At 53.8% G+C, this 21,037-nt stretch overlaps 1 protein-coding gene across 2 annotated transcripts in view; it reads left to right on the plus strand.

Annotated features, from left to right (window-relative positions):
* Window positions 1–21,037, plus strand: part of OSBPL1A (oxysterol binding protein like 1A) — a 1,951,189-nt gene that overhangs the window by 1,894,488 nt on the left and 35,664 nt on the right. The gene's annotated exons all lie outside the window — the stretch shown is intronic.

A 21,037-nucleotide genomic window follows, 5' to 3' on the forward strand; every position in this document is an offset into this window, starting at 1 on the left:
GTACAGTGCACTATTATTAACAGTTACTTATTTTGATGGAGCAGTTCTAGGTCAGACCTAATAAGTTTATTCTTCAGTTCAAAAATCAGAATGCTACATAAAGGTTTTCATAAGACTAGAGCCTTCAATAGTGTTCTGAAGTTGTCTTGTCCGTGCTGAAGACTTGGGTCATGAAGAATAGCATATGACTATTTTCTGTGATATCCCCATTTTCCCCAGTTTAAAAAAAAAATCAGATGGTACTGGATTGAAGTAATCTTGTCATCGCTGGATAAATTAGAATCCTGATGGTAGTTCACTCAACCTCTGTCATCTCCAGAATGTATTATCATAGTTGTTTGCTTATGTGTTGCGCAAGGTGATGTGTGTTTACACAATTGTCTTGTGTTAAGTTATAGAAGCCTGGTTAGCTGTCTAAATATTTTAGAGGATACTCATGCCAGAGTATGCAGAGTGGGTTGATAGTATTTTATATACACAGACATTCCTTTTTTTCCAGTCCAGCTCAGATTACAAATGTCTGTGGCCTTCTTTGTGTGTTGTGTTTGAGCTTTATGTTAGCATGGGTCTATTATTGAGTAATTGTTTTATGCAGTAACTCCTGCTGGAGAGCCGACATTAGAATTATAGATTCTGGTGGGGACGTCGAACTGCAGATATCATACTTTTAGAATATCCCCAGGAACCAGACTAGATCTGGTGGATTTTGTAGCAGCACTAGCAGGTGGCATCATGTGGCTACGCAGTGACTCTATACTGCCATAAAAAAACGTGATGAAAAGGAACTGCATAAAAGGCCACCACAGCATGTTGATCTCGGTTCCTTTCTTTCTGCGCCCTTCTACAAGGATCTGGAGCTTCGCACTGAACTTGAGCGGTCTCCCAGCGACTTCCAAAATTCCTTCAAGACAGTCTGCTATGGAAGATGTCTTGATCACAGACGATAGTTTTCACATCGTTCAAAGACTGCAAGAAGCAGATGTCGGTCACATATCCGCAAAAGAATGTATGTGGTGCTTGACATCCTGCTGCGACTCCAAGTCATGCGACAAGTGTTCTCCTATGCACCCTAAGGCTATCCAGTAGCGGGAGGCAAAACTCTACATCGCTGAACACAGAAGAAGCTTGCAGTGGAAGTACAGATCTTGCTTGAAGTAGTATTCACAGTCACAAGCTTACTCCCATAAAACGTCTGCTTCCCAGTGGAAGTCTACCTGTAAAAGAAAGAGGCAAGAAGTCTAGAGTGAAGCTGCGAGGCAATGGCTCAGTCTGACCCAATTTCACCATTGGTTTAGGCATGCCCCAATTTCAATGAGCCACTGTTTTTATCACTGCAGCAAATAGCAGCCTTGAAAGAAGTGATGCCGCAGATCTTTAGCGAGATCCTGGCTTCCACTGGTGTTCATTTAGGCCCCGTGGAGCCACAAGGGTCTCCAGTTGGACTTCTGCTGGCAGGTCCACCCCCCAGTGGCGTCTGCCCCCTCGGGACCTACTACCAGGCTCACACTGACGCCAGTCCAGACTTGTTCACTGGCATCAAGGTCCATGCTAGTTCGTTCTTTACTGAAACGGACACCAATTCCAAGGGCACAAGCCCAAGTTGCGTTCCTGACAATGATTTGTGACTGAGGCACTGTCAGCCTGTGTCAGACTTATGTTGTGCTACAAAATCACAGGCGTGCAACTGGGAGTTCTGCAATCAGACTCTAATCCAAGACCTCTTCCGCAACACCAGTCTTTTCAGATGCTTGAGGCTCTCTTTGGATCAGACTCTGATCCAGTACAGGACGCACAATATGTCCCTCAGGACACTGATGATGATCTTTAAGGCGACGTATCACTCCGTCCCTCCCCCCGTTATTATACTGATGATACATTGTATATAGATCTACAAAATACCAGTGGACTAGACAAATCTACTGAAACATAGCTAGACTTGCCCCCTGGGACAACAATGAAAGAAAGTTCCTCTTTTGCAGTGGTGTTCCAGAGGGCAGCTGAAGCACTAGATTTGCATTTACCCACTTTTGAGACCAAGAAAAATGTATTGACTGAGATTCTCCAACCAGTGCCTGCTTCATTACAGCCAATATTGCTGTTTAAGAACGCCCTGACTGATGCCCTTATTGGTACATGGTCTAAGCCATGCTCATGCTCTTCAATCAGCTGACCTGTAGTTAGGCAACATAGACTGGCTTGGGTGATCTGGACTTTTTAACCAAACATCCTACCATGGAAAGCCTGATAGTTCAGGGCATCGACAAGCAAAGTCAATCTGAACTACTTTTTGACCAGTTTTCCTGATGGGAGATCGAAAATACTTGATTACTTCAGAAAGAGAATGTTTTCATCAACTAGTTCAGCCCTCAGGTCCGTCCGTGCAGTTTGTCTCTTGGAAAGGTACACCCATACATCATAGGGGATGTCCAGTGGTCTTACCAGCTGTCCCCGAGGACTTTAGTGCCTCTATAGCCCAAACGATACATGGTGGCTAGAATTTTTTTGAAGTATGTGCTTCGAGCTGTCTGAACACTACTGATTGCATAGGCAGAGCTATTGACACAGTGTTGTAGTCAAGACAACATGCCTGGATGCAACCAATTCGGTTTTATGGGGACTTACAGGCATCCATAGTGGACGTGCCTTTTGATGGCTTGTGGCTATTTGGAGAAAAGGCTGATTCGACACTGGGATGATTTAAGGACAGTCAATCCACAGCTCGGACCTTGGGTTACTATCGCCAGCTAAGTAGTTTCAAACAGGCAGTTCAAATATTATTTCAGAGTGCTAGCTCAGAATTAACACCAACCCTCCTAGCCTGTACTACACCAACTGACCCATCCCTTTTGTGGCTAAAATTGTGGCAACAACTAAACATGTGCACCCCAACCATAGCATTAATGCTTCATTTCTTTTTTTGCTGCGGCAGCGGCAGCTAAGATGCTTTCATTATGCTCCTACAGACCTATTCCTGGCTGGTAGTCGGCAAAATACGGTATTTTCTCTCCAGTTGAAGATCCCTCATGTCAGACAGGTGGATCTTACAAATTGTTGAAAAGATCAACATCATGCCTGTCATTTCCTTTACACCTCATCTTCCTCTTATACTAGAGTCGATTTCAAGAGTAGCGCTCCACAATCCAAATGCAGGAAGTCAATCACCTGCTATGTAGAGGTGCCATTGAGTGGCTCCTGGTCTGGGAGATGGGAGAAGAGTGCTACTTATGTTGTTTACTCATTCCCAAAAAATGACGGCTGCATCAGACCTCTCTTGGTCCTCTTCCCATTGAAAACCTTTCTCAGGAAGGACAAGTTCAAAATGCTCACTCTGGCTCCGATCCTTTCGGCTCTGGACCAGGGAGACTGGATGGTGTCCCAGGACTTGTCAGATGCTTATTTTCATATAAACATCCTGCAGTCCCACAGGCATTACCTGCGTTTTAAAATGGACCAGGAACCTTTCCAATTTACAATGTTCTCATGCTTCACCATTGCCTCAGCCCTTTGGGTGTTCACAGACGGGACTGCACTAGTTGCCCATGTTGAGATGTCAGATGTGTGTGTTTTCCCATACCTCGCGGCTAGCTGTTAAAGGCGGGCTCACTGCAGTCAGTGGTGGACCTCCTTCAGACGAAGGTCGAACTTCTGTCATCATTGGATTTCACTATCATTGAGCCGAAGTACCACTTGAGCCCCGCACACAGATTTCCCCTCATTGGGACAGTTATGGACATGGTGTTCTTACAGGCCTTTCTACTGCCTACAGCAAGTCTGGGAAATTAATGTCAAATCCTAATGTTTAGTGATCAGTCTTGGGTCTGGAAGAGGAACCTTTGACGGTTATTGGTCTCCTGGTTTCTGTGAATACTACTTATTTTGTACGCAAGATGACGTATGCAGCCTTCCACTGGAAACTCTGATCCCAGTAGTCCCTGCTTCTCCGACTCACTACAGATTTCGAAGGTGACGGTTCAGGATCTGCAATTGTGGCTGATGAGCTCCAAAGCTTCTGTATTTTCTTTGCATTCTTTGACATGTAGTTCATTTTTTTTATAGTGGTCATGTAGTCCATTTTTTATAATGGTCATGTAGTTCATTTTTTTGTAAGCTGTAATTTCAGTATAGGGAATAAATGGAAAAAATACATCCGTACAAACATACAAACTGTATGAAGAATGTATTGAAGTCTGAGGATAGTCCATATGTAGTTATAGAGTTAGCTGGAACACTTCCTTACAATCTTTGAGGCCCAGAGTTTCTGGTGATCATTCCAACAACTTTGTCATAAGACGTTTTCTAGGTAGATCACCTTTATTATGGTTTAGGACTATGCACTCAATAGTTTGCTGTCTTGAGCATTGTGATTGGCATCAGAGAAGTGATCCACAAGTGGTGCATGCAGGGTCTTGCATTGTATTCTGCTCTTATGTCACATGATTCTAGTTTTGACTTCCTGCATTGTCTGTCTGATGTAGGGCCACAAAATTATATATGACATTTGTAGAATTACAGTTCGTATGAGCTCTCAATGTTACACTGATTTCCTCATGCTGTAGTAAACCAATTTGGTTTTGTTCCAACAAGAGAAGTGAGAAGTGACATGCGTGGTGCCTATTGCCTATATATGCGCCACCATGGCGTGCTGACATAAGTTCCTTTCTTTACACGCCAGCAGTGTGGATCTAGAGAGAGAACTCCTTCACTTTTTACTATCTTTTTTCACTTTTTGGGGACTTCTTTTGAGCAATTTGCTCCCAGATTGCTAGGGACATGTCCTTTTACAAACCTACAGGTTTTAAACCTTGTGGGGAATGTGTCAGACAGATATCTGTGTCTGATCCTCATTTGTCCTATCTCTTGTACCTGGGGTCTGGCCATAACCCCAAGGCCTGTGCCAAGTGCAAGTAGATGCCCCCCAAGGCAACATGTGAGCAGAGCGAGGAAGCTCCTGGTGTCGTGGAAGAAGGGGGCACCCTGTTGTTCCCGAGGGAGAGCTCAAGCCGCTCGTAAAATCATTCCCACAGATGGTCGTTGTCCCACTCCAAAAAGTCCTCCTTGAAGTCAGTTAAGTTAAAGAAAAAAGTTGAAGTGTTCTTTGACTTCTCCATTCAAATGATGTGCATTGAGTCTCTGCTCCCGCATTTCACCTACGGAGCTGGCAACTGTCCTGCTCTACACTTCCTGAGTTCTCCGGAGCGACCCTGCCCAAGAAAAAACAATTGCATGTCATCTTTTGGCCTTTGACTCCCTCTGGCGCAAATTTGGGCCCCATGGAGCCTAGAGGTGCCTCTGCTTGGTTACTGTTTGCAGGTTCATCCTGGACGCCAGTTGGGCCCTCTAGATCCTGCCACAGATCTGGTCCGACCACAACCCAGGTGCATCCTGCAACAGGGCTCTCCCAGTGCTGCCTGACAACAAGCCTATTGCTATTTTTCACTCCGAGACGGTGCTATCTCAATGCCACTCAAAATCAACCCTGGCATCGTCCAGGTCTTATCCACCTCTTGACTTGCCATTCTTAAAGACTGAAGGGGGAAGGGCCCCGACCAAGCAGCCAACTGGTATGAGGAGCTGGGAGATGCCAGTGGTCTGGATACCTACCCTGACTCTGGCATGCTTTCCCCTCCGGTCCCTGTTCCGGAGGAAGGCATATCTTGTGCAACTATGATGCATAGAGCAGCGGATGTCCTTGACCGGCAACTGCCAGCAACCGAGGTCAAGACCAATGTCTTCACGGAGGTGCTCTCCCAGGGCCGAGCTCTGCAGAGGCATTGCTCCCCTTTATTGAGGCCCTCAGAGACGTTCTTCTGGGGCCTGGGTACCACATGATTGCCTATTGCCTTCACCCCGCCCCATGAGACCCAGCCTTCCCCTCCCAGCGTCCCTCCCCTGAGAGTATGGTTGTGCAGGACTTAACAGCCAAGGCCATCCCAAAAGCATACCATTCCACTTCACTGATAAGGAGTCCAAGAGGCTGGACACCTTTTGGAAGAAAATAGTCTCCTCCACCAGCTTGGCCGTGCGGTCAGTGAACACTGCATGCCTCTTGGGCCGAATTTCCCATGCCATATGGGATCTCGGTTGCATAGCTGATGCCTAGGCTCCCTAAGGAGGGCTGAGCTGTCCTGAACCAAGTACTGGTGGACTGTCGGGACACAGCTAAATTTGAATCATGGAGTGGACTGGATACCAGGGATTCCCTGGGTAGAGCCATGACTCTATATTGGCACTTCACCACCACATCTGGTTCCAGTCCACTGGGTTGTTGGGTGATGTCCAAGCATCCTTGACCGACATGCCCTGCTATGGCTCCTGCCTATTTGGTGACAAAGCTGAGACATCGCTTGTGCGGTTTCCTTAAAGCTGGGTCACTGCGACATCCCTGGGCCTCTCTGTCTTCCAGACCACAGCAACATTAGTTTTGTCTCTTCCGTTGTCGCGGTCGGCGCCCCTGACGGCGTCCAAAATACTAGCCTTACCTGCTTGTCCAGCAGGCTTCCCAGTCTTTCATGGTTGGGATCACATATCCTACAGAGGGTGCAGGAGCCAGTACCCAGCCTGCTGTCCAGCCTCCCACTCCTCTGGCTGCCACAGACTCCAAGCTGCTTTAGTGAGCCTCCACCCCGCCTGAGCATCACATTGGCAGCAGAATCAGGCATCACTTGCCCAAATGAACCAAAATCACTTTGAACAAGCGGGTGCTACAAATTGTGCAGAGGGGTTATGCTCTTCCCTGTGTAGAAACACCTCTGCCTTTACCACCATCGCTAGCATGCTGATGGATTTCAGACGTTGTTGGCCAAAGAAGCTATTGAGAGGGTACCAGCACTAGAAGTAGGATGTGGTTGCTATTGCAGCTACTTTCTGGTGCCGTAAAAGGATGGAGGCCTCCGCGCCATACCAGGGCTATACACCCTTAAAGCCTTCTGTAAAAAAGAGAAATTCAATTCACACCAGGGGGCACTGGACCAACATGGCCGCTTAACGAAGGTGCTCTGAGCGCCCGGTCCCTTCCACTTTTGACCGATCCGCTCCCAGACGCCCTGGCCGGGAGCAGAGGGGCGCGATTCACGGCAGAACAGCCCCGCAGCCTGGGGGCAAACTTTGACGCGCTCCGGTCCTTCCCGGGCGCCGCCAGCCGCGACTGAAGCGGGTCCGGGACGTGGACACGGAGCACCTGGTGCGAGGTCCGGCTGTGAGGGCTGCGGGAGCCCGCGGCGCCAACGGGTCTCCAGGCCCCGGGCCTCCGGGGGCACGAGGGCAGCAACTTCTCCAACCCCGCCCCCCCCCCCTCCTCATTACCGGCCGAAGCTCTCTGGATCCCTCTTGCCGGTTGGGGTGTGGAGCTGCCTCGGGGGGGGGGGGCGGCCTGACGCCTGGTGAAGGCCGGTGCCTGGGGCGGCATCGGCGTGGACGGCGACGCCGTGGAGGCGGTGTGGGGGCTTCTGTGGTAGCTCCAGCTTGGGAGTCGGCGATCCTTGGCTGCCTCCCCCTCCTCCACCCCCCACCCCCCACTGGCTGGCTCTGTGTGGCGGCGTCGTGGAGCCTGGGGCCATCCCTGAGTGTCGGGCCGCGATCGGCGGTCGGGGAGCCCAGTTCCCTCATCTCTCCTCCCTCCATCCTCCCCCCCCCCACCGGGCCCGTGGGCCCGCCCTGCAGTGCTGACTCGCTGGTGTGGAGTGAAGAGGTGCGGAGCCCTGAGGGCGGTGACCGCATCGGCTGCGGGCGGAGTGAGGTAGTGGCGTGTCGCTTTGGACCCCGACGAGCCGCGGAGCGGCGGCGGTCCCTGGCGGGGGCTCGGCTGTCATTTCGGGCAGCGCCCCGGAAGGCGACTTGCGGGGCCTGGATTTACCGGCCGCCCGGGTGAGTGGACGCTCTGTCTGCCCGTTCCTCCTCCGGCCGCCCTGGCCCTCGGTCCCCCTGGACTTGCTGGGATCCTCTGCAGGGCCCACCAGTGGGCGCGGGTGCCCCCCACGGACTGCCTGAGGCCATCATGGGCAAGGACAGGGCCTCCAAGCCGGCGCCGGCGGCCACCCAAACCAAAATTGACCAATTCACATCCTCGGGGAGGGGGCCCGGCTCGACAGGGGAGGCGGCGTCGAGCACGGATCTGGCGGCCATCCTGCAGGCCATCCATGCGTCCCGTTCCTCCCTGGAGGGCATGGTGGGTGAGGTAAAGGTGGACGTTGCCCTTCTCCGCCAGGATCTGCGCAATGCTACTGCCCGCATTTCGGAGGCCGAATCACGAATCTCGACGGCGGAGGATGACATCCGTCAACTGCAGGATCAGGTTCGAGAGCTCACCACCCACTCTAGGGAGCTCCACCGCCGGGCCGAGGATGCGTAAAACCGGGCGCGTCGTAGTAACCTCCGCTTGGTGGGATTTCCGGAGGGGGCCGAGTCGGGCCGGGCCGACGACTTCTTGGAGGGCTGGTTCCGATCCTGGATGCCGGCGGACAGTCTCTCGGCCTGGTTTGTTATTGAGAGGGCCCACCGCTCCTTGGCCCCGAGGCCTCCGGGTGCACCCCCCCGCCCCTTATTCTTAAGATCCTCAACTTCAGGGACAGGGATGCCATTCTCCGCGAGGCCAGGCGTGCCGACTCTCTCCACTTTCAAAATCATAAAATCATGGTCTTTCCGGATTACACTCGGGAGGTACAGGAGCAGCGGCGATCCTATGCAGAGGTGAAAACGAGGATGCGATCCCTGGGTCTCCAATACCAGCTACAGTTCCCGGCCCGCCTTCGGGTCATCTTTCAGAACAAGGCCATCTTCTTTGAGACGCCCCGGGCCGCGTGGACCTGGCTGACGGAGGAACATCCGCTGCATCGCCCTGGAGGGGACTCATCACCGGGTGGTCGCAGGGGACCCACTACATCCAGGCCGTCCAGGACCCGCCGTCAGAGGCGCACCGTGCCCCGGGGCCGTGCGGAGGGTGAGGTGGTGGTCACCCGCTCCATGGGACGGCCACGTCGGGCCTCTGGGGCCTCCCCTGCCTCTTCGGTCGCCCCTTCCAGCCCTGTTGCTGCGGACCGCCGGGCTGGATCCCCGGGGCGGTCGGGCTCTGTGGCCCCGCCCGCTGGACCATTGGACACCTCAGACCTCTCTTGCAGTCCAGTTATTTGACTCGCTCTTGCTGCAGGTGGCTTATTTGATGGTCGGGGGTCTGGGGGTGGTTTACCGGGCTGCCAATGTTGGGACTTGGACTTCTGTGCTCCATTTTAGAGATTGCTCTCGGCCAGGGCGGGGGATTTGGTCACCATCCGGATATTTGGGGGTCCACTAGGTGCTCAAGCCCGAGCGTTTTAGCTTGGTTGTTGTACTTTACAGTTCGGGCGACAGATGCTTCCGTTCTCGAAGTATAGGGTGGGGGGTTGGGGTGGTTTGGGGTTGTTTCTTTCTCCTATGGAGGACTTTGTTGGTTGGAGAGATCCCTCTCCGTGTTTTCGTTTGATGGCATCATCGCATTCCTGCCCTTCCTGCTGGCCTCCCTTCCCGGGATCTCCCCCCCGGGGGTACCCCCGCGCCTGCCCCCCCCCCCCCCCCCCGGCCGCCCTGCTGGGTCGTCCCTCCTCTGCTTACACTAGACGCTCCGCTCTGGGGTGATGGCTGACACTAACATACCCAAGGCCGCCATGCGCATTTTGTCTTGGAACGTCAATGGTCTTTTGGACCGCTTTAAGCACACGGCGGTCCTCAAATACGCGCAGCGTCTGGGGATTGGTGTCCTTCTTTTGCAGGAGACCCACCTTCTTGGCAACAACTGTCCCTTTCTTGCTCGCTACGGGTACAATAGGGTGTGGCACTCCGGCTTCATGAGGGGTTCCCGGGGAGTGGCTATCCTGCTTCGGCGGACTTTTCCCTTCGTTCTTGCCCAGGCTCACTCCGACTCCCAGGGCATGGTGGTTGCGGTTTCTGGGGCCCTTGAGGGGTGTCCCCTGACCTTTGTCTCCTTGTATGCGGCCCCGTCCCAGTTGCAGCCCGTGGGTGGGGAGACAAGAACGGGGCTCTTCTTCACCGGTTGGCCACGTACCCCCGGTCCAGCAGGATTATTCCGGCGATCGCGGGCCCCTCCGGTGAGATTCACACAGCCTCCGTGGTGGTGGCCCAATCCTTTGCTGACTATTATTCCACGCTGTACCGTGCTCGGGAGCCCGGGGTCCCCCTTGGGGAGCTGTTGGGATCAGGTGGTGCGGAGCTGCAGTGCTTGGGGCGGGAGGCTAGGGAGACCCTCGACTCGCCCGTGACCCTACAAGAAATTGACGACGCCATCAGTCACCTGGCTCCCGGGAAAACTCCGGGTCCAGACGGCTTCCCACAGGAGTACTACGCCCACTACCGTGAGACCCTTGCTCCGCAGCTTTTGGGCCTTTATGCGGAAGTGATAGAGGGGGGCTCGTTCCCGCCGGAGACTGACATGGCCACGATAGTCGTTCTCCCTAAGACGCAGCCTCCGTCGCGGTCCTGCTCGGACTACCGGCCGATCTCTCTCATCAACACTGAGATCAAAATCTACGCTACCATCATGGCGCAGTGGCTGCGTCCTTACCTCGACTCGCTGATCCACCCGGATCAGTGTGGGTTTATGCCGAACCGGGGAACTCGACACTGCTTGCGGCGCCTGCATCTCGCCATGGCCCACCTCTCTCCGTATCTGGCTTTGTTGTTGGTCGACTTTGAAAAAGCCTTTGACTCGGTGGGGTGGGTCTACTTGGACGAGGTGTTGGAAAGGATGGCGTTCGGTCCTCAATTCCGCGCCATGGTCCGGATCTTGTACGCGGCTCCAAGGGCCAGGGTGTTGGTGAATGGGGCTCTCTCTCGCCCATTTTCTATCGGGAGAGGGACGCGTTAGGGCTGCCCGCTCTCGCCCCTCCTCTTTGCCTTGGCGATGGAGCCTTTGGCTGTCCTGGTCCGCTCCGACCCTGCGCTTCGTGGGTGGGACTGGCTGGGCATGGTCCCTGATAAAATAGCTCTGTATGCCGACGACGTCCTCCTTTACCTCTCCGACCCCGCCACATCGGGCCCTATTGTGCGTGGGATTCTTCGCCGGTTTGGTCGGGCGTCGGGTCTCCGTCTCAACCCCAGGAAATCGGTCTTGGTTCCGCTGCACCCGGCCAGGGATTGCTTCGACTGGCAGCCCGATATTCCCCTCCGGAGGCTATCTTTCAAATACCTGGGTATCTGGATCGCCCTTCTACCGGAGCTCTGCTGGGCCCTTAACGTGGCTCCGGTGGTCAACAAGGCCAGATCTGACCTGGCGAGATGGCACTCGCTCCCATTGAATCCGTTGGGGAGGATTGCCCTCTATAAGATGATGATCCTTCCCAAATTCTTGTACATGCTGCAAAACACGCCCTGCTCTTTCCCTCGTCCGTGGTTCTGGGACTTGGACAGTATGGCGACCAAGTTCCTATGGGGTGGCGGTAGGGCCCGTCTGGCCCTCGGCCTGTGCCGGATTCCATCACATGACGGAGGTATGAGTATGACTGACCTCTACTTATACTACCTTGCGACTCGGCTCCTGGTGGTCCATGATTGGTTCTCGGGCGGCAGGGGCGACCCTGCCTACAGGCTGGAGGTACAGATACTGGGATTCTCCTCCATTCAAAACATGCTCTACGGGGCGCGGCTTCCGCGATCGCTTCCGGATGTTGTGCGGGCCCCCTTTTTGGCCTGGCGTGCGGCTCTACGGCATACCCGGTGGTTGGGGAAACTGACCCGTGTTACGCCACTCTGGCATGGGACCTGGCTGCAGGAGGTTGCGGGCCTGGAGGGCTTTCGAGCGTGGGATCTCCTTGGGATCTCCTGCTTAGGCGATTTGTGGCGGGGAAGTCGTATGTGCTCCTTCCAGGAGCTTCAGGCTCGCTTCTTGTTGTGCCCCTCACAGTTTTACAAATATCTTCAACTGCGCCACGCGGTTCGGTCCCTTGTCCCGCTGGATACGCGGATCCCTGACCACAGCCTGCCGGAAGCGCAGGTGATGTTGGGGTTTCTGGGTAGGGGGGTATCTCCCGCATCTATCGGGCCCTGGTCAATAACACCCCAACGGACTGCGAGGCCACAAAGGCGCGCTGGGAGGCCTGGGTGGGGCCACTGGATGAGGCCGACTGGAGGTACGCCCTTATGGCACCTCGGTTGATCACCTCCTCGGCCAAATTGCGGCTCATCCAACTGTACTATTTGCACACTGCCTATCTGACCCCGGAACGCCTTCACCGTGCGGGTCTCTCCCCAGACGCTTCATGCGCGCGATGCGGGACGAACCCGGCGGACTTCTTCCACATGGTGTGGACCTGCCCGCACCTGGGACCCTATTGGGGCGAGATTGAGGCTGAACTCACTGAAATACTGGGGTGGGAGGTTCCCCATGACCCTGAATGGTTCTGCTGGGGATAACGGATGATCTGGACGGTTCCCGTCATGAGAAATTTTTCCTCACTACGGCTTTAGTGGTAGCGAAGCGTGATATTGCTGCCGCCTGGAAGCGGTCTGACCCCCCCCCCTATGTGCTGCGTGGCGGAGGGGGGTGGACTGGTGCGCGACGCAGGAACGCACGATGTACTCGGCGCGGGGCTGCCCCAAGAAGTTTCGCAGAGTGTGGGGGAAGTGGCTGGGGGGTATAATTTAAGGGTGTCAACGCGGGTGGGGGGAGCGGCGTGGTTGGGGAGGGGGCGGGGGGTTGTGCTGCTGTTGGTCACTGAATGTATCCAATGTCTTTTGATGCCAGTTTGTTTGGACGGTTGTCCATGTATTTTTGTTTGTTTATTTGCAAAAATAAAAAATTTGCTTATCAAAAAAAAAAGAGAAATTCAAGGTCATCTTTGCTCAGGTTTTGTCTTCCCTGTACCCTGGATGGTAGTGCTGGACTTGCAGGATGCTTATTTTCACAACCCCATCCAGCAAGTCAACAGGCGGTTACCAGTAGTTCATTGTAGGCCACGAGCATTTCCTGTTTTGCAGTGGTTGCGGCACACCTTCAGAGGTCCCAGTCTTCCACTACCTTGATGGATAGCTGCTTATGGCGGGATCGCCCTAGGCAGTCTTTACTAATCTCCAGGCTATGGCAAACCTCCGGCATTCTCCGTGGGTTCACTATCAGCATGCCAAAGTAACACCTGATTCCTTCTCAGATGCTATCTTGCATATGAGCTAATCTGGAAACAGTGCCGTTCCACACGTACACTACAGAGTGGAGAGTCCCGGGCATTTGGCTATGATCCTGATGTTTCAACCTCTGTCCTGGATTTCGGTGAGACTGATTCTGAGACTGCCTGGTCTGATGCCCTCGTACATCCTGCTGGTGAAGCAGTACCCAATGTCTCATGCAGGCTCTGCAGTGGGGCACGAAGTCCCAGTGGGCGCAGCATCAGGAGAATCGCTCCAACCTGGTCTAGATTCCAAAGGAGACAGTAAAAGATAGGCAGTGGGGGTTAATGAACCACTATTGGATCTACTGCAGACCCCTTTCCCTACCCCCACCCGGAATTAACAGTGGTGACCGATGCAACACTTCTGGGGAGAGGTGGAGATCAGAGAACTCTTGTCTTCAGCAGAGTCCTAGCTCCACATTAGTCTTCTGGAGCTGAGGGTGATCCGCGTGCCTTTGAAAGCCCCTCCCATCCATAAAAGAAAGGCTGGTTCAGGTGTTCACAGACAACACTACCACCATATGGTGTTGTAACAAATGTGGCCCTGGGCCTCTGGACCTGGTTGGAGAGACAGGACATCTGCCTGGTTGTACAGCACCTGGCAGGATCTCAGAACACCATGAAGGATGAACTCGTCCGCCAATGCGTTGTGGTTGATGAATGGTGTCTGCACCTGAAGGTGGCACAAGGTACCTTCTGAGAATGGGGAGAATCATGTCCTATTCGAATGTGCAATGTCAGGCCTTCTGTGAGTAAAAGATTCCAAAGACTCATTTCATTCAAACTGGAACCTGGGACTCCTCTACATCTTTCTACTTAAACCGCTCCCGCCCGAGTTCTCAAGAATACCAGGACCGATTGTGCCAAGTCATCCTAGTGGCTCTGAACTGGGCAAAGAGATTTTAGTATCCTGAACTTCTGAGCATAAGCATCTTTCCTCTGGTAAGCTGCCTCATTGGTAGGACTCCACCCAAATCTGTACTCACTCCATCTTCATTTGTGGAGATTGAGCGGCAACAGCTGAATTCCTTTGATCCGCTTCTTGCGATTTGTGATGTCATCTTTGCAGCCAAGTGTCCCTCAACAAAGACAGTATACGTCTGCTGTTGTGACAAATTTATGGCTTGGTGTTCTCTCGTCATGTTGACCTACTTTTGTCCCCTTGTTGGAGGGGTTACAGCTAGTAAGGTCTTTAGCCCGGCAAGGCCTTGTCTTCAGCACTGCATGGGTTACCTTTTGACCACATTGGATTTTTTGCGGTTGCCGGATCGGCTCTCACTGTGTACCTATTCTGATATTTTTTTTTAATGGAGTGCAACTTTTGTTCCATCCTACCCCTTTCAAGACTACCTTATTGGTGGCATTCACATCGACTAGCGGGGGCCAGTGAGCTACAGGCTCTTTCAGGTAACTCTCTATACACCAGATTTTACCCAGACAAGCTGATTCTTTGGCATGTGCCTTTTTTCTGTCGAAGGTGGTCACTCCCATTCATGTTGGCCAGAACATCACGCTGCCAGCATTTTTCACTCCCAATCCATTCAAGGATGAGAAGAGAGACTGAACCTAAAGAGTGCTCTCTTTTTCTACAGCGACTAGATCAAAGAACATGAGAGGGAGGGACGATAAACTTTTTATTGGGTTCACTGAACCAAAAAAAGTTAAGGCGGTGCAGAAACGGACCATCTCTCACTGTATAGTCCTCTCTATCAAAATCTGCTAGGCATTAGCTAAAAAGCAACCTCCTGAGCACTTGCAATCCACTAGGGTTAAGGCCACTACTACTGTGTTAGTACGTGGGTTACCTGTCCTGGACATCTGCCAAGATGCTTCTTGGGCGCCCCTCCACATGTTCACAAAGCACTACTGCTTGGACACTTACGTACGTCTGGACGGCATTTTGCCTGTTCAGTCTGTCAGGACTTCTTGGTTTGAGCGATTCGTAGACCTGCCTCTTGGCAGGTGTGGCTTGGGTATCTATTCTAAGGTAAGGGATCTGCGATTAGAAGTCTATCGGAAGAACAAGTTACTTCCCTTTGTTAATGCTTTTTCTGGTAGACACCTTAATATCCTGTTAGATTCTGCACAATGGTCAAACATTGAGTCTAACCTGGCTCCGAGTTTTTGTCATGGAAATAGTCAAGATAGAAACTGATGTTAGCGTGCCGGGGTAGTACTTATATGGGCACCGCGCATGTCACTTTTGCAGCAGCCGGTCTGAAGCCAAGCGACACATCCTACTGAGATGCAGATGTACTGCTTAAGAATTTCCGAATCCAGTTTGGCACCTGGGGAATATTCCAAGGTGAAGAATTTGTGGATTCTCTACCAGAAAAAGTGTTATCAAAGGTAAGTAAATTGTTCTGTTGGGTGACCCATGGATCTGAAATAAACACGTTAGTTAGATTACTCACCTTAGAATATCACCAGGCGTCAGGCTGCATCCGGAAAGATTTTTGTAGCAATACCCCTTGCGCGTCGGTAGGCGTCGTCTGCGGCTCAGCGTCCGTCGTCGTGCGCCGGAATGACGTCATCGGAGTACTTAGACGCCGCCCTCACGCGCTGACGTCAGTTCTTCTTTTTTCCGCGCCAGTAAGCGCCGATCCGGGAAGAGCTTACCCCTAGTCATTTTTTGATAACTTTTTTGACTTCTTTTGGTCTATCGACTCGACTCTGGTGCCGATAGGATGCCTGGTTTCAAGGCCTGTGACGCCTGTCATCGCCTGATGTCGGTGACAGATCACCATCGCCGGTGCCTTTATTACCTGGGGGCCGACTATGACGCGTCAGTGCCTTCCTCTCGGCCATGAGGGGTCTGGCTCCGCCGTCGACGCCTGTAGGCGCGCCTTCGGCCCCGCAGGTTCGACTGGGCGACCTCGTGTGCCGGCGGCTCCGGCTCCGGCGCCGCAGGTCTCCGGACAACGCCGTTCCCCGGTTTAGCCCCTGTCCGGACCCGACGCTGGCACGGCACCGCACCCGACGTTGATGGATGACCGTTTCATCTACCGTCCGGCTCCGATCGTTCCTCCTGTTTATCAGGAATCTGATGACGGGGGCGACTGGGAGGGGTCTGAGGACCCTATGGCCCTCCAGGGTCAACTTTCACAGGACTGGGCATATGAACTGGGGGATGCCAGCGGTCTGGATACCTCCCCAGACGCTGGTTTCATCTCTCCTCCGACTGTGGCCTCTGAGGAGGGTGCAGCCTTTTCAGTGGTTCTGCGCAAGGAGGCCGAAGCCCTAGGGCTGGAGTTGCCTGCTGTGGCCGTGAGGACTAACGTCCTCACAGAGGTCCTTCAACCGACAGCAAGCTCCACTGAGCCTCTGCTGCAGTTTAATGAGGCCCTCATAGACGTTCTACAGGGCTCTTGGTCCAAGCCCTCCACAGTTCTTCCTGTGGACCGGAACGTTGCCCGGTGCCACTGCCCTGCTCCGGGCGACCCCAGTTTCCTCTCCCAACACCCCACCCCCGAGAGTCTGGTTATCCAGGCCTCAACCTCCCAATCCTCCTTCCCGTCCGCTCCTCCGGATCGGGAATCCAAGAGGTTGGAACAGTTTGGCAAGAAACTATTCTCGTCCCTGAGTTTGGGGCTGCGGTCTTTAAATACCGCTTGCCTTTTGGACCGTTATTCCCACTCTCTGTGGGATACGGTGGAGGACGTGCTGCCCTTGTGCCCGGTGGAGGCCCGGGCACGACTCGCTCAAGCACTTGCTGACGGTCGAGATGCAGCACGGCACGCCATACGGTGTGGACTTGACACCACGGACTTGCTTGGTCGGGCGATTTCCACCACGGTGGTGCTTCGGCGTCACGCCTGGCTGAGGTCCACGTCATTTTCGGGGGTGTCCAGAGTTCCCTCATGGACATGCCCTTTGATGGCACTCGCCTTTTTGGTGAGAAGGCGGACAGTGCGCTGGCTCAGTTCAAGGACTCCCAGGCCACGGCCAAGTCCTTGGGTCTTTCGGCCCCGCGGCTGCAAACATCCGCCTTTTGTCCCTTTCGTGGCCAAGGAAGGGGCGCCTCCTCACCGCCCAGCCACCGGCCGCAGAACCATCCTGCGCGTGGTCGCGGACGTGGATTCCGCCGAGGCGGTACTGGAGGTCAACGTGCTGGTCAGTCCACATCCACCCCGGCAGCATCCGCCTCAAAGCCCTCCTAGTCCGAGCTTTCAGGCCCATTCAACGCCAGTGGGTGGCAGAGTTCGCCATCACCTGCTCCACTGGCGCTCCATCACGTCGGACAGGTGGGTGCTGCAAATCGTCCGAAGGGGCTACTCCCTCCCCTTCGAGACGACCCCTCCAGCCATGCCACCGCTGAACCACCGTATGTCGGGGGATCATTTGCATCTTCTACGAGAGGAAGTTTCGGCCCTCTTGGCCAAAGAGGCCGTCGAGCGCGTTCCTGGTCCAGAAGTAGGTCGTGGTTGTTATTCCCACTACTTTCTGGTTCCCAAGAAGGGCAAAGGGGGCCTACGCCCGATCTTGGACCTCAGGAGTGTCAACGCCTTCCTCCGGAAGGACCGGGCTCAAGATGCTCACTTTAGCTCAGGTTCTGGCTGCCCTAAACCGTGGAGACTGGATGGTAGCGTTGGACTTGCAGGACGCTTATTTCCACATCCCTGTCCTGCCGGCCCACCGGCGTTACCTGCGGTTCACGGTGGGTCAGGAGCACTTTCAATTCACCGTGCTCCCCTGCGGCCTCACTAGTGCCCCTCGGGTGATCACGAAAGTGATGGCGGTGGTTGCAGCTCATCTGCGCAGATCAGGGGTTCCAGTCTTCCCCTATCTCGACGACTGGCTGTAGATGGCGGGCTCGCCCCAGCACGTCGTCTCCCACCTCCAGACTACGGCCGACCTCCTGCACACGCTGGGGTTCTCCATCAATGTGCCAAAGTCGCACCTGAGTCCCTCCCAGAAGCTCCTTTTCATTGGGGCGGTTCTCGATTCGGCGCAGTTCCGGGTCTATCCGCCGGAACAGCGGGTCCAGGACATTGAGGCCCTGATTTCCATCTTCCGGCCTCTGTCCTGGGTTTCGGTCAGGTTGGTGCTGCGGCTTCTGGGGCTGATGGCCTCCTGCATCCTGTTGGTACCTCATGCCAGGTGGCGGATGCGGGCTCTGCAGTGGGACCTGAAGTTTCAGTGGGCCCAGCATCGATGCAACCTGTTCGACCATGTCTTGATCTCGGAGGGCACTGCGAACCAGCTGCAGTGGTGGCTCACGAATCGCGATTGGGTCAGCGGCAGATCCCTCTCCCTACCCCAACCGGAGCATGTTGTAGTGACGGATGCGTCCCTCCTGGGATGGGGGGGCCATATGGGAGAGGCGGAGATCAGAGGACTCTGGTCTCCGGCGGAGACTCGGCTCCATATCAACTTATTGGAGCTGAGGGCGATCCGACTTGCACTGAAAGCCTTCCTTCCCTCTGTCCGGGGAAGTGTCGTGCAGGTGTTCACGGACAACACCACCGCCATGTGGTATTGCAACAAACGGGGCGGGGTGGGATCGTGGACCATTTGTCAGGAGGCTCTGCGCCTCTGGACATGGCTGGAACATCAGGGCATCACCTTGGTGGTTCAACATCTGGCGGGCTCTCTGAACGCCAGAGCAGACAAACTCAGCCGCCGGTGCATGATGGATCACGAATGGCGTCTGAACTCGGACGTGGCGCAAGGTCTCTTTCTGCAGTGGGGAGAGCCTTGGTTAGATCTATTCGCCACCGAAGAGAACGCGCAATGTCAGCAGTTCTGCGCGTTGGAATTTCCAAGGCGGCACTCGCTCGGAGACGCTTTTCGTCGCGAGTGGAGTTGCAGTCTGTTGTATGCCTTTCCGCCTATACCACTTCTGCCCAGAGTGCTGTAGAAGATCAGGCGCGACCGGGCCCAAGTCATCTTGGTGGTTCCGGATTGGGCACGAAGGTACTGGTATCCGAAGCTACTCAGTTTGTCCATCGATCCCCCGATACGACTGCCTCTTCAGGAGGACCTTCTGTCGCAGCAGCAGGGGACGGTCCTCCACCCGAACCTGTCCAGCCTCCACCTCCATGCGTGGAGATTGAGCGGCGACAGTTGATGCGATTTGACTTGCCTCCTGAAGTCTGTGATGTCATTCTGGCAGCCAGGCGTCCCTCCACAAAGACGGTATACGCATGCCGGTGGCACATATTTGTGGCATGGTGCACAGCAAAAGCTGTGGATCCCCATTCTGCCCCTCTTTCTGAGGTTCTCCTCTTCCTTCTTTCTTTAGCCCAGCAGGGCTCTGCTCTGGGCACCTTGAAGGGTTATCTTGCTGCAATCTCTGCTTTCTTAAGGCTTCCTGATCAGCCTTCTCTTTTCAAGTCCCCTGTTGTTTCACGTTTTCTCAAGGGCATTACTCATATGTTCCCTCCTGTTCCATTCGTAATGCCTCAGTGGAAATTGAACCTTGTTCTCACTTTTCTGATGTGCGCTCCCTTTGAGCCCCTTCACAACTGTCCACTTCGTCTACTGACTCTGAAAACTGCCTTCCTGGCGGCTATCACCTCCGCTAGGCGGGTGAGTGAGCTCCAGGCTCTGTCAGCTAAGCCTCCCTTCATTTCGGTTCATCCAGATAAGGTTGTCCTCCGGACCCGTCCTTCTTTTCTTCCTAAAGTCGTGACTCCCTTTCACATCGGGCAATCTGTCACGCTACCCACCTTCTTTCCGCCTCCGCATCCTTCAAAAGATAAAGAGAGGCTCCACCGTCTGGACCCCAAACGTGCGCTGTCCTTTTATTTGGACCGCACCAAACAGTTCCGGGTGGACGGCCAACTTTTTGTTGGATATGTAGGTGCTAAGAAGGGTAAAGCTGTGCACAAACAGACCATCTCGCGATGGGTTGTGTTGTGTATTAAACTCTGCTATTCCTTGGCGAAAAAGGTCCCTCCTGTTGGGCTGAGAACCCATTCCACCCGGGCCACAGCAGCAACAACTGCCCTGGGACGGGGAGTCCCCTTGCAGGACATCTGTCAGGCGGCGACGTGGGCTTCACTGCACACGTTCGCCAAGCACTATTGCCTGGACAGCCAAGTCCGGAGAGATGGCCACTTTGGCCGTTCGGTTCTCCAGGACTTTCTGGTGTGATCTTGGTTCGCAGACCCACCTCCGGGGTTGGTATTGCTGGGGTATCTATTCTAAGGTGAGGAATCTAACCAACGTGTTTCTTTCAGATGAACAAGTTACTTACCTTCGGTAACGATGTATCTGTAAGAAACATTAGTTAGTTAGATTCCTTACCGACCCACCCATCCTCCCCGTTCTGCGAACCGACATCTAGGGTTAAGGTTCTCCCTTTCAGGGCCCTAGATTTTTTGGCACCAGTGTCGGTCTCTTGCATGGCTCAGCGTCCCTGGCGCGGAAAGCTATGTATAAGAACTGATGTCAGCGCGCGAGGGCGGCGTCTAAGTACTCCAACGATGTAATTCCGGCACACGACGCCGACGGACGCGGAGCCGCAGACGACGCCTACCGACGCGCAACCTGACGCCTGGGGATATTCTAAGGTGAGGAATCTAACTAACTAATGTTTCTTACAGATACATCGTTACCGAAGGTAAGTAACTTGTTCTTTGTGGAGTTACCAATATTCCCCATGTCTGTTGACTCATTGCAGGTTTCTCTAATAAGCACTGACTGGTGCTGATAAAATGTTTAAGTTTTGTATGCAAGTACATACATTAAGATTTTACTCTTGACTGCTCTAAAGAAATGTTGCACCAGAAATGTGTGTGCATTCTGAATGCAGGTGCATACCTTGCTTAGCTTTTTCTAACCAACACACTAAAATTATGTTGTTATGGTAACTTGTGAGCACTTTGTAGGCATGTGCATACCTTGCTTCTTTTTCCTTGCAAGTGGTGCGACGAAAAATGCAA

This window comes from Triturus cristatus, chromosome 5_1 (genome assembly GCF_964204655.1).
Source record: "Triturus cristatus chromosome 5_1, aTriCri1.1, whole genome shotgun sequence".
NCBI classification, from domain to species: domain Eukaryota; kingdom Metazoa; phylum Chordata; class Amphibia; order Caudata; family Salamandridae; genus Triturus; species Triturus cristatus.